This window comes from Melozone crissalis, unplaced genomic scaffold (assembly GCF_028551555.1).
Source record: "Melozone crissalis strain CALT ecotype California unplaced genomic scaffold, PUWL_Pcris_2 ptg000192l_1, whole genome shotgun sequence".
Classification (NCBI taxonomy): Eukaryota; Metazoa; Chordata; class Aves; order Passeriformes; family Passerellidae; genus Melozone; species Melozone crissalis.
The window spans coordinates 1,805,592-1,817,617 of NW_026535957.1; positions in this window are offsets into that span (position 1 = coordinate 1,805,592).

Genomic DNA, 12,026 nt, shown 5'->3' on the forward strand with positions numbered 1-12,026 from the left:
CAAAAGACAAGCACAGTCACTGGTATGTCACTCTGTGCTGGAAGTTTAATATTAAAGATTTATTTGTTTTCAGGCAAACAGAGAACCTGCTTTTCTGTTTTTTCATATACCCACTCAGTGATGGATGGGCTCTGGATTAGCTTTTTATATGTAGTGTGAGTTTGAGCTGAAATAGATTCAAACACTTTTACTTTTCTTTCTATTGGTTCAAAGCAACCTGGGGTTTTTAGCAAATTTCAAAATTTCATTGTAAAAGTCAAAGATTTACAATTTATTTTCAGGTTAAGAGAACTGAAAATGAAATTTCAAGAAAGGAAAAGCCATTGAAGATTCTAGAAAATAATTGGGAAAATTCATTTTTTCATGGATGTAGGGAACTTCATACAAGTGCACTTTTTAAATTGTGAAGATCTTGGGGTTTTTTTCTTCTTCTTTCTTAACTCCATAACCACTAAGGAACTGGTTCACTGCTATTAATCAACATCTTGTGGTACTTTATGGCTAAAACTCCGATTATTCTGACATGGCAGCTGGTGTTTCAGTCCCATTGGAACAAACCAGACTGGTGCAAGGGCAGGTTTGAGAACATCTACAGGAATTGCTCACATAGGGAGTCATTTGTAGAACTTACTAATTCATGTCTGAAATATCTCTTTCAGATGAATAATTTAAAGAAACAGATGGAAAATAAAACCAAATGCATTGAAGAGTTGCAGCAGGAGGTGTGTAGAGATTTTAAATGTCACAAATACATAAACACATTATACTTTGGGTTGCCTTTTCAGCAGGTTTTTGTCTGCTGTGATGTCTTTAGATACACCTATGTAACTTAAACATTTTCCTTTCTTATCCTAACCCTGAGCAAATTAGAGAGTCATCTTAGGGATCACTTGATTTGTTAAATGAGCCTTAACTTGAAAAGAGCAATTACAAAAATAATATCTTTAATAAACTTCTACTCTATTTCATTTAGTGCATAGTGTTATTTATGTACGTGTATGAATATCTCAGTTACCACTTGTAGAAAAGAATTCTGCACTGGCACAAACTGTAGTAACTTCACTGTAAAAATAAATAACTTGTATTTTTGGTCATGACATCTTCACACCTTCTGTCAGCAGCATCTTAGTTTTAATTTCCATTCTGCACCTCATTTGTTATTCCTTGCTGCTGCTCAGGAGGAGCCTTTCTTAAGGTTGTGAAGAAACAGTAATTATCACAGAAATTAGCTGAACATTCATTTGTTTGAAGAATTGTTCTGGAGCCTGAGCTGCACAACAAAGAGTTATTTGCCTGATGAAAGCTGGAATATCTTGATGCAGTTAAACCATGACATAATTCTATTAACTTATTGAGGTACAGTGCTTGTTTTGTTTAATTTCAACAGAACAAGGTGCTGAAAAAGAAAATTACTGCAGAAAGCAAGAAAAGCAATACTTATGAAGGGAAGGTAGGTTTAAATAACATCGTGTAGAAGATGAGGTGAGTGTTTTTAACTTCCAGTGTAGGTAATGATAATACTTGTTATACGTTCTGAGCTGGTTTATGGATCTAGGATCCAGACTTTGCAGGAATGAGCTCATAGTTTTTAGAAGATGCTTCCATTTTTAATCATTGGGCACTGACTATTGGACATTTAAGAGATGGATTCACATTGCAATTAATGATGTTTCCAATCTGTTCCCTTTTTTTTTCTTTTGTTGATAGTGGACTGAACAGGGTTCAGCAACCTCATTGTAACAGAAAAGCATTTAAAAGAAATATATATATAAATATATTACTCTTTTTAGGCTGTTCTTTAAATGTGTTCTTCAGTGGCAATCCCTCTGATGGGAATATTGTGTCCAGCTTTGGGTAATGCACTTGAAGAAAAGTGGACTTTTTTGAGGATATTCATATGAAAAACTTAAAAGGAAAAACTGTAGTCAAAATGCACAGCTGGGAGAAAATGTACCATAAAACCTGTGAAAATCTGATACAGATTTACAAGAGAGGGAATAAAATCTCCATCTCTATTTGTTTTTTTTCCAAGGCATTCACAGCATTTAGGGTGACTGCTTAGGGCAGTCTTCCCCATTGTGCTGTTGCCATTGTTCCTTTGAATATTTTCTAACTCACTTCAGGCCAAAGTTCAACTCTTTATTAAAAAAAACCCTGAACTTTTAAATAGGAACCACTTGAATCATATACCTGAAAAGTAACAGTGTTTGTGCTCAAAAATAAGAGGTAAGAAAAAATAATCAACATAGTAATTCCTAAACAAATAACAGCAGCAATTCTGCTTTCTCCAAAGGTGAATAAATTGCAGTTAGAAATGGAAAATATGAACAAGCAACATAAGGAAGAAGTTGACATCTATCAAAAAGACATAGAAACAAGAAAAGTAAATGAAAATAAACTTCGTGAAGAGGTGAGAGGTGTTAATTTTTACTGTAATTTTTTTTTTTTAGTTTAAAATGTTGTTCTGAAGCTTTAATGTCCAGAGTCCTTGCTCATATTTCAGTCTTATCAACATAAATGGAATTTGTTTTGTATGCCTGTGAGCAAAGCTTTAGTACATTAGGTGCTTAGGTTGAAATATTTGAATATGTCTTTGACAATGAGAACTCCATTAAAAATTCCTTCTTTCAAGATATAGTTTAAAGAAATTCCACCCTTGGTATAAAGTCAGCCCAGTTAAATTAGATTATAACTTCTCCCATATTAGGATTTTTCCACCCACACTTTTTTTATGGCAATGCTAAGAAATGTTAGGGCAGAGGGCTTGAAATGGCCTTTTGGTTTGCAGTGAGCTTGCCTGCCTTGGCTGTACCTTTGATCTTGCCCATTTTAACAATCTGCAGAAAAGATGAGGGATTTGAAAGGGATCTTAAAAGCAAATAAAGCCCAAGTGGGACTGCAAACTTTGCACCCACAGGGGGAAGAAGAAATTGAGATTTAAAAGAAATATATTGTTATGTTGATGAATGAAATGCAATTTATTACTGACAGGTAGAAAAGATGAGGTTGCTTTGTGATGAAACTGCAATGATACAGAGAGAAACTGATGCCAGATGTCAGCACAAGATAACTGAGATGATGGCACTGATGGAAAAGCACAAGGTCAGAGATTTTCCTGCTTGCTGTGGTTTGCAATGGGTGATACCATGTCAATACCATGTTTATAACTTGTGACACCACGTTAATGACCTTTCCAAAGCAGAAACAGGCCTGAGTCTGGGAAAAGGAAGCTGAACACATGCTGGACTTTGCATCATCTAAAATCAAATTCATTTGAAGAATATGAACACATTCCTATGGGCAGATACATTCCATTCATCTAAACTTCTGGGATTTTTAGATTTTTTTTTCAATTCAGGCTTCCTTTGACACCATCTGAATGCAATATTTTTCAGTATCAGTTTGGCCTCTTTCTCAGAGGTTACCTAGTGACTGTCAGCAGTTTAGCCTGACACATTTTAGTTTACCTTTCTATTCCTCATTTTGCAATATCTTTAGCAGCTACATTAATAAAGATGGCACAGCTGGCTCTTAGTGCTGAGCACATATTGCTGCACAGAAATAAAGCACTCTCTGCCAGTCCACAAAATAATACTTGAATTGAGCATTTCCTGTTTTACAGTTTCTGCAGAAGCATCAATGAATCTTTTCTTAATGAATCTTAAGAGCCTGGTTTGAAAAAATGATGTTTTAAGACTGGATAACTCTATATTGCAACATTTAGTCACATGTTTTGAGTTTGTTGTTGGTTTTGTTTTTTTTTACCACAGAATGAATATGATAAAATGGTTGAAGAAAAAAGATGCAGAGTTAAAAGCATATAAAATGAAACAGCAAAAGCAGTTCTCATCAGAAAGGGCACTGGTAAGGAGCACTTTGCAATGGTCAATAATTCAGTGAAGGGGCTGATGTCCTTGTGTAGTGGTTTTATACTGGCTAAGTGCCAGGCACACACAAAAAAACATTCACTCATTTTTCTCTGCTATTGTTGAGCAGAGGAGGGGAAAGAAAAATTCAAGGACTGAGTTGAGATAAAGATTAGGAGAAAAACACTTTGAGGGTAAAGCAGATTCAAACTTAAATAGTGTAAAAAAATTATTATTAATAGAATTAAAAGTGAGTAATGATAATTAAACGCAACCCTTAAAACACCTTTTTTCCCAATCCCTCCCTCTTGCCCACCGACAGCACAGAGAGACAAAAGATGTGATCTTCGGTCAGTTTGTGACTTCTAAAGATCTTTTTTCAATTTGCTTAGAGAGTTTCTTTTTCCTGCTGTGCTCTGGGGTCTTTCCCACCAGGGACATTCTCTGGGAACTCTTCCAGTGTGCTTTTAATTTTTACCCGCAGCAGTCCCACCCAACCTGCTGCAACAGATCTTATTCTGGGCATTAAAAACTCAAAATGTTTCTAAAAATAAATTGGAGTGGCAGTGTGTTTGTGTCTGCTCCTCCAGGTAGTGGGTCATGTTCTGACTTCCCACTTTGAATAGGAAACTTTTGTTTTAAATATTTAGATTGTGCCCTCTCACCCCTGCTCTCCCAAGGGTTTTAAGGTATTACCTTGAACACTTCTGATCAAGTACCTGTTTCTTACAGTGCTTCAGTCTTTGTTAAACAAGCTAAAGCAAAGCTTCAAGTATAGGGCTGAAAAGCACATAGAATTATCTTGTGTATCTAATGAGTGTCCCTGTTAATTACTGCCTCACTTGGGACTGTTTTCCTTTTTCTGGGCTGTGCAGAGTTAACCCTGTCCTTTGTTTAATGGTTTGTAGGAAAATGAGCTGTCATGTTTGAAAAGGGAACTGTCCTCCCTTAAGGAACAGCTGAGAGCAGAAATGGAAGAAAAGGTGGAGTTTTTTATTCCCTGAGCAGTGGGGGTGAGAGGTGTGGCCTGGGCTTGTGCTGTGGGAGGAGTTGGGTAAGAAATGAAACTGAACAGAAAAACAGTGACTTTGGAATGCTGGGGTTGTGCTAAATCTGGTCATAGATTTGTGTGAACTTTGTAACAGTCTGTGATTGTAGATTACATATAAATAAACAAACAACAAAACAAAACTCTCCTTTATTTTAGTTAATTTTAACTAGCTAAAGCAAAAAAGTTCCCTAAACTGAAGGGGTTTTTCAGTGACTTTTGAATGCTGGGGTTGTACCAAACCTGGTCATATTTTTGTGTGAACTTTGTAGCAGTCTGTGATTATAGACTGTGCTCTGTAATTAGACCAAGAAGATTTTTAACAACTGAATTCAAATCAATATTTCCTTGCTGTCACATAACTCTTTTGTATGAGAATCTTGTAAAAGAGCACTCTGGCAGTGTGATTCCTGAAAGTGAAAAGAAACACAAGGTAACTTTAACTTTTTAATTGCTTTTAGAATTTGGTAGTATTTATATGTGTAGAATCAATTGAAGTGCCATGATAATTTATTTGCATTCAACAAAAGACAGTAGAATGCTTTAGACTTAAAATTTTAAATTATAGAAAATACAAATTGATGTTCCTGGGACTCCTAAACCTTGTTTAGATCTATGCAGTGAATCTATTCATGTAAAAAATAGAAACTCTCCAAATTATATTCCTAGGGGAAAAAAAAAAAAAAAAAAAAAAAGTCTTCTTCAGTACAGGAAGCCCCTTGGGCAGTCCAACATTGAAGTTTTGTAACTCCTAACAGTGAATTTTTCTTGTTGCATTTTTCTGCCTGTATTTCTTACTTCTCTGTAGATTATTTTTTTTCCCCCTGGGATAAGAAGGGATTTCAAAGGGTCACACCATTCCATGGAGATATGAGACAGCAGTTTCTGGAAGGGCTCCCAGTGTGTAATTTTTCTTGCTCACTTGTTGATTTTTTTATGTCTCTAGAACTGATTTACTTAGTCTTAAAAGTGTCCATTTGTAAAGGCACTTTTCCTCTATGGAAGAGAAAAAAGCTGATACAGCTGTAAAAATGGTCAAAGTATCAAAGTAGTCCTGACTGCAGAACTGACCCTTCTTCCCTGTCAGGAGTTCACTTGTGGTTTTCACATTGGAACAATGGAATCCAGCACCATTTTGATGTTTTCTGTCTAAAAAAGGACTGCACTGGACCATTCAATGCTTCTCAGTTTCACTTCTAGTGAAAAGACTATTTTAAGAAACACCAATCTTGATGTAGCTACCAATCTTTCTTTGAAAGCCTTTTCCTGCAGTTTTGTTTGTTCCCATTTTCTTTGATGTTTATCAGAGTCCAATGTAGTGGCTGCAGTTCAGAATAACCTGGATTTCTGCAGATAAGCATGGAGAACTTAAATACAATGTGCCATGAAACTCAGCTCTTCCATAGCTTCCCCTTCATTCTCCTCATTTGGTAACAAAAATAATATAAAAAATGATATTTCCACCCCACCCCACTTTGTTTGGGTCTTTGCTCCATCTCTGGATGGAAAGATCAGAGTTCCACCATTTCTCTCAGGTGAATTCTTGGACACTCAGACTGTAAACTGGGTCCTGAGTTTGGCTTTAGATTCCATACTTACCCCATAAAATATAATCTAAAAATAGAAACATTTTCTTTCCCAGACATATGTTATAAAGACTCCTCCAAGGGATAAAATGCAGAGTGGAAGAAGCACAAACCTGCCTGCAGGGCAGAGCAGCAGGAAAAAGCAGAAAGTGCTTGTGCAGCTGGACACTGAGTCAGACAGCTCTGAGCACACTGACCTCCTGGTAAGAGCCAGAGAACAAATCATGTGCTGAGCAGCTCTTTGTGCTCACTGCTGGGGCTGAGAATGGAAATAAAGAGTTTGGGCTTCCACATTCCAGCCAATATTTATGTATATTTTTAATATATTGGTTCTTTCTGGAATTGTAGTTGTATGTACATAATTAACATTTTTATTGAACTGTTATGCCTCATAATGACAACTTTTCTTTTTCATAATTTAATATCCTTAGGCAGAAAGAAAAAGTAATTTTAATATAGTGTGACTAAGTAACTTTTAATTTAACTTTCAACTTTTAATCATATAGAGCATAGTCTCGGAAGAAGAAACATTTAAAAATCTGTACAAAGATTATCCACAAGCTTCACAGTTACATTCCACAGCACCAAAAAAGGTATGTTAGCCTTTCCTAAGATTAAAGCAAGCAGTTAATCAGATTGTTTACAGAAACGAAAGGATGGCTTTATTTTCCTTCCCAGAGCCCAGCTCCATGCAGTGTGAAATCTCCAGGCTCTGCTCTGAAACTCAAAACCATGAGGAGGATGCGCGAGGCGGGCTGGACTGCGCTCTCCAAAATGGACAGGAAAAGGAAAATTAAAGATGCTGTAAAGCTCTTTGCTTAAAATGCAGAAATGCCCAGTGCCCTGGCATTGCTTGCAGGGCTGTTTTTCTCTCAGAGTTGGTGCTTTCTTGCATTTTTCTGTCATACTAAATGTGTTTAATACTGTGTTCATTCCTTTACACATATAAACTTTATAGATCTATAACTGCAACCCCTGCAGAGCATCTTCCACCTTTCCTCCCTTGTGCTTCAAAATGTTGGGACACAAATTAGCCAATTTTAAATTTGGAAATAAGTAGAACTACACAGAAAGTTGTTTCAAAGCTGTTTCTGGCATTAGAAATTCTGGTTTCAAAGAACTTCTGTTCTTTTACATTTACTCTGTTTTTCTTAACACATAAATACTAAGTGGAAGAAATGTAGCTGTTAAATGAATATTCTTTTACCTGAAGTCCTCTTGCTTTTTCCTGCATTTTAATGGCTGTTAGACCTGTCTTTTTAGACTATTTTGTTTTCAGTATGTTAAAATGGTTTCGAAACTTCTAAAATTTCTGTAGAATTACTTGTATTTAAAAAGATTTCAGCTTCACAAGGAGTAAAATATGCACGTTATAAGATTGTGAAACCAATGTTAAGATGCCATTAAATTGTTTATCTGAAATATAAAGTGTGGGACTATTTGTTGTTGCTTTAAATATTTGAACACAGACAGAAATCACCCACCAGCTTTCCTAGGGACCAGCAGAAGTGCAAGGATAGATTAGAACATCTATTTCTGTATTAATCCTTGGTTAATCTTTGTCAGGGTCTCTGGCTGGTCAGAGTGACCCCGAGAACAGTTCCAAAGTCTCTTTTCCCAGCCCGGTGCTTGAAGAAGGAGTCAGGGCTCTTCATTTCTCAGTCTCAAGGTTGTTTCATTTATCTTATCTGTAAAAAATTTTCTCCTGCCCTGCCAAGGTGAGCTCAGCAGGACAGTCTGAGGCATTCTGCCTCCCCTGGGGCAGTGTTATGTCTTTATACTACAAACTACATGTATAATGTTTACAATTACTTTCCAATACCTATCATCTATGTTAGACAGTGAGCTTCTACTCTAAACCAATTGGTAAGTGCCAACATCACAGCAGAAGAGGGAGGCCAAGAAGAAGGAGAAAGCTGGATACACCCAGTTCCCTCCATCTTCCCTACTGAACCCCCATACCAAAAACCCTAAAATCTACTTTTCCATCCTGTAATAACTTCACCAATATGCTACCTAAAGTGCTGTGGCTTGCTGATCTTCATACCAGATTGGTAATTTGCTCCATGGGTCATAATCAAACCACAGGGGCATTCTGGGCTCTGTGCCAGGGTCTCTGAGCCCCCTGGCAGGGCTCTGGGCTGCTCAGGACAGCCAGAGGGATGTCCTGGGTCCTGACAAATCTTGGTTCCACAACAATGACAAACCCTGCTTCAGAGCCTAGACATAACAAGAAAACTACAAGTACATCTTAATCCCCGAGCCCCCTGCCCATCGCTGGGGGCTCTGGGGGTTCCCCCCCTGTCCCGGTGTAGGATTGATGGGGGTAGCACGGTCGGGACGCATGGAGATGAGAGATCTCTGCAGCCAGGTCGTGGAACTTGGGGTTGTGATAAATAGGTGTGATTCGTGCTGATAAAAATTGAAACAGTAATCAATATTGATACAGTAATTAATATTTGAGAATAATAAAATAGTTAATAGCTAAAAGTTGTAATGCCAAAGAAGAGAGGGAAAGGAGGGTCTCCACCCACCCCCCCCTTCCCAGCAGATGTTCTCAAGGACCACAGGAAAGAAGCTGAAGATACAGTTGCTAAAAATGACCAAGAACCTGGTTGGGTCCAAGAAAATGCTAATTATAAGGGACTTATTGCCTTGATATGCAGATGCAGTGATACGTTAGTCTTGGCTTACATTATACTCGCTTGGTGCGCATGTGTAACCCAAAGGTGAATTAAAGGACAACAAAGAAGACTACAGAGCCTTCATCAGTGACGACCCCCAAAGACTTGTGCGACCACCAAACCGAGTGGTGGCGCATGCGTGATAAGGGTGGTAATGAGGGCGGAGATAGAGATATGATGAACCGAAAATGGGAGGAGATGGCATTTACACATGGCATATAAGGGGTGACTTTTACTTGGCAAGCTGGTATGTGAAGTGGCAAGGGTCATTGAACTCTGCCCTCCGTACCCCGCGGTTGTTTTTGCTTATGCGCTATTATTTGAACCAAATTATCCCTTATTTATATATTTTCTAAACTATTCAATTAAAATTGCTGCTACCTTAAATATTGTTTGGTTTTTTTTTATGATGGATAATTGGGCAAACATAACAGGGTTTATTGCAAAGGGCCTGGGTGCAGGGCCCTGCTGGGATTTGGGGTTTATTGCGAAGGGCCCGGGTGCAGGGCCCTGCTGGGATTTGGGGTTTATTGCAAAGGGCCTGGGTGCAGGGCCCTGCTGGGATTTGGGGTTTATTGCGAAGGGCCCGGGTGCAGGGCCCTGCTGGGATTTGGGGTTTATTGCGAAGGGCCTGGGTGCAGGGCCCTGCTGGGATTTGGGGTTTATTGCAAAGGGCATGGCTGCAGGGCCCTGCTGGGATTTGGGGTTTATTGCAAAGGGCCTGGGTGCAGGGCCCTGCTGGGATTTGGGGTTTATTGCAAAGGGCATGGCTGCAGGGCCCTGCTGGGATTTGGGGTTTATTGCAAAGGGCCTGGGTGCAGGGGCCTTTTGGGATTTGGGGTTTATTGCAAAGGGCCTGGGTGCAGGGCCCTGCTGGGATTTGGGGTTTATTGCAAAGGGCCTGGCTGCAGGGCCCTGCTGGGATTTGGGGTTTATTGCGAAGGGCCTGGCTGCAGGGCCCTGCTGGGATTTGGGGTTTATTGCAGAGGGCCTGGCTGCAGGGCCCTGCTGGGAGCTGCAGCCACAGCTGGAGCAGGCCCGAGAGAGGAGAGGGGGAGAGAGGATGAGAAGGTAAGAGAGTAAAAGCGTAAGAGAGTAAAAGGGGTAAGAGCATCTAAGGCAAGAGCTAAGAGACAAGAGGTAAGAGCAAGAGTAAGAGAGGTAAGAGCTAAAACAGCAAAGTTCCCATTACAATATAATAAATCTTCTTCTGTGTTGAATATTCTGATTCTCACTAAGCAATCTAGTACAAGATACAAATCCTACAGCATTTTCATACCACCTATAAGAATCATTACATTACCATACTGTGCTATATTTTAAACCCTAAAAACTCCTCTGTGGACCCCTTCAGTAGGGGCTGCTCTGACCCTGGGACCTGCCTGCAAGCAGAGGGAATTGTTCCATCAAAAGGGGGTTACTTTCAGCGGCCACACCGTTGTTTTCCCGTTGTTCAGTAACTAAGGGATCTCATAGCTTGCTTTCATTTCCATCTCGCTTATAGTTTCCATATTCTCAAAATCTTTTGCCAGACAATCATATTTGTAAGGCTTTCCTGTTTCATCTTCCCCAACACCCCAAAGCCGGCGCTGCTGCGGCCGTGGGACAGAGGGGGTGCGAAAGGGGGATCCGGGCTTGGAGCGGGAGGAAGGGGAGGGAGAGGGGAAGGGGAGGAGCAGGAACAGGAGCAGCACAGAGGGAGCAGCCCGAGGAGGAGCAGCAGCAGGGCAAGGAGCGTTGCGGGGTTCCACGGCGAGCCCGCAGCTCGGCTGGGCCCGGCAGCATCGCATTGCCCCGCGTCCCGCAGGTGAGCGCCGAGGGGAAGCGGCAGCTCCGGGAGGGTTTTTGGGGGGGAAGAGGGGGATTTTGCTGGGGTTTGGACCTTGCCGATTCCGGAGTTGTGAAAAGTGCGTATTGTATGGGTCTATGCAGATATTTACTGTGGGAATCCATAGAATCAGAGGGGTTTGGGAAAGCTGCAAAAGGCAGGCCTCAGAGACAGCAGAACTGTGAGTAGAGCGCAGCCATGAGATAGGTCAGCAGAAAAATTGTTTAAACTGTAGAAAAAGCAAGGGCAAATAGAACAATGGCCTGTGTATTAACGCTTGTCTGAATAGCTCTCTAAGCTGCAGAAAGTTTATTTAGCAAGATATTAGGATAGTTGAAGCTTAAGAATGGAGCTCTGTGTGTTGTGTTTTAAGGCTTACAAGCAGGTATTGTATTCGAAATAAGCAAGCATTGTTTTAAGCAAACATGGTGTGTGAAAAACGGCAATCGCTTGTTTTTAAAATTTTTAAAGTTTAATAGCAATAAAATAGTTCTACAAATAGTAATACAATTAGAGTAATAATAATTTGGACAATTTGAATTAGGACAATACGAGACAACAAATATAAAGAGTTACGGACGTCTGGGTACCTTTTTCTGGGCAGCACAAGCCCAAAAAAGGATCCCCGCTAATGAAGATTAACCCTTAAAAACAATAGCCCATTGCATATTCATACACCTCATAGATGACGTATAAATTCCATTCAAACATTCAAACACAGGATTCTGTGGTTCTGGTCAGTGTCAGCTTCTTCCTCTGAATCCTAACAGCACCTTCGAGGCGGGAAGAAGTTCGTTTCTTCTGATAAGAGAGCAATAAATTCTTTTTCTCTGAAAGATTTAGGTGTCCTGTGGCTGCTATCTTGCTGCAAGTCCTTTCTTTAAAAAAGTATCCTACATAGCATTGTTTCTGTGTTAACAATTTTTATAACCTAAAACTATATTTGACATGGTACTTAAGAGAATTAATACAGCATTACTTTCTAACGCAACACATATAATATTCATTTTAATA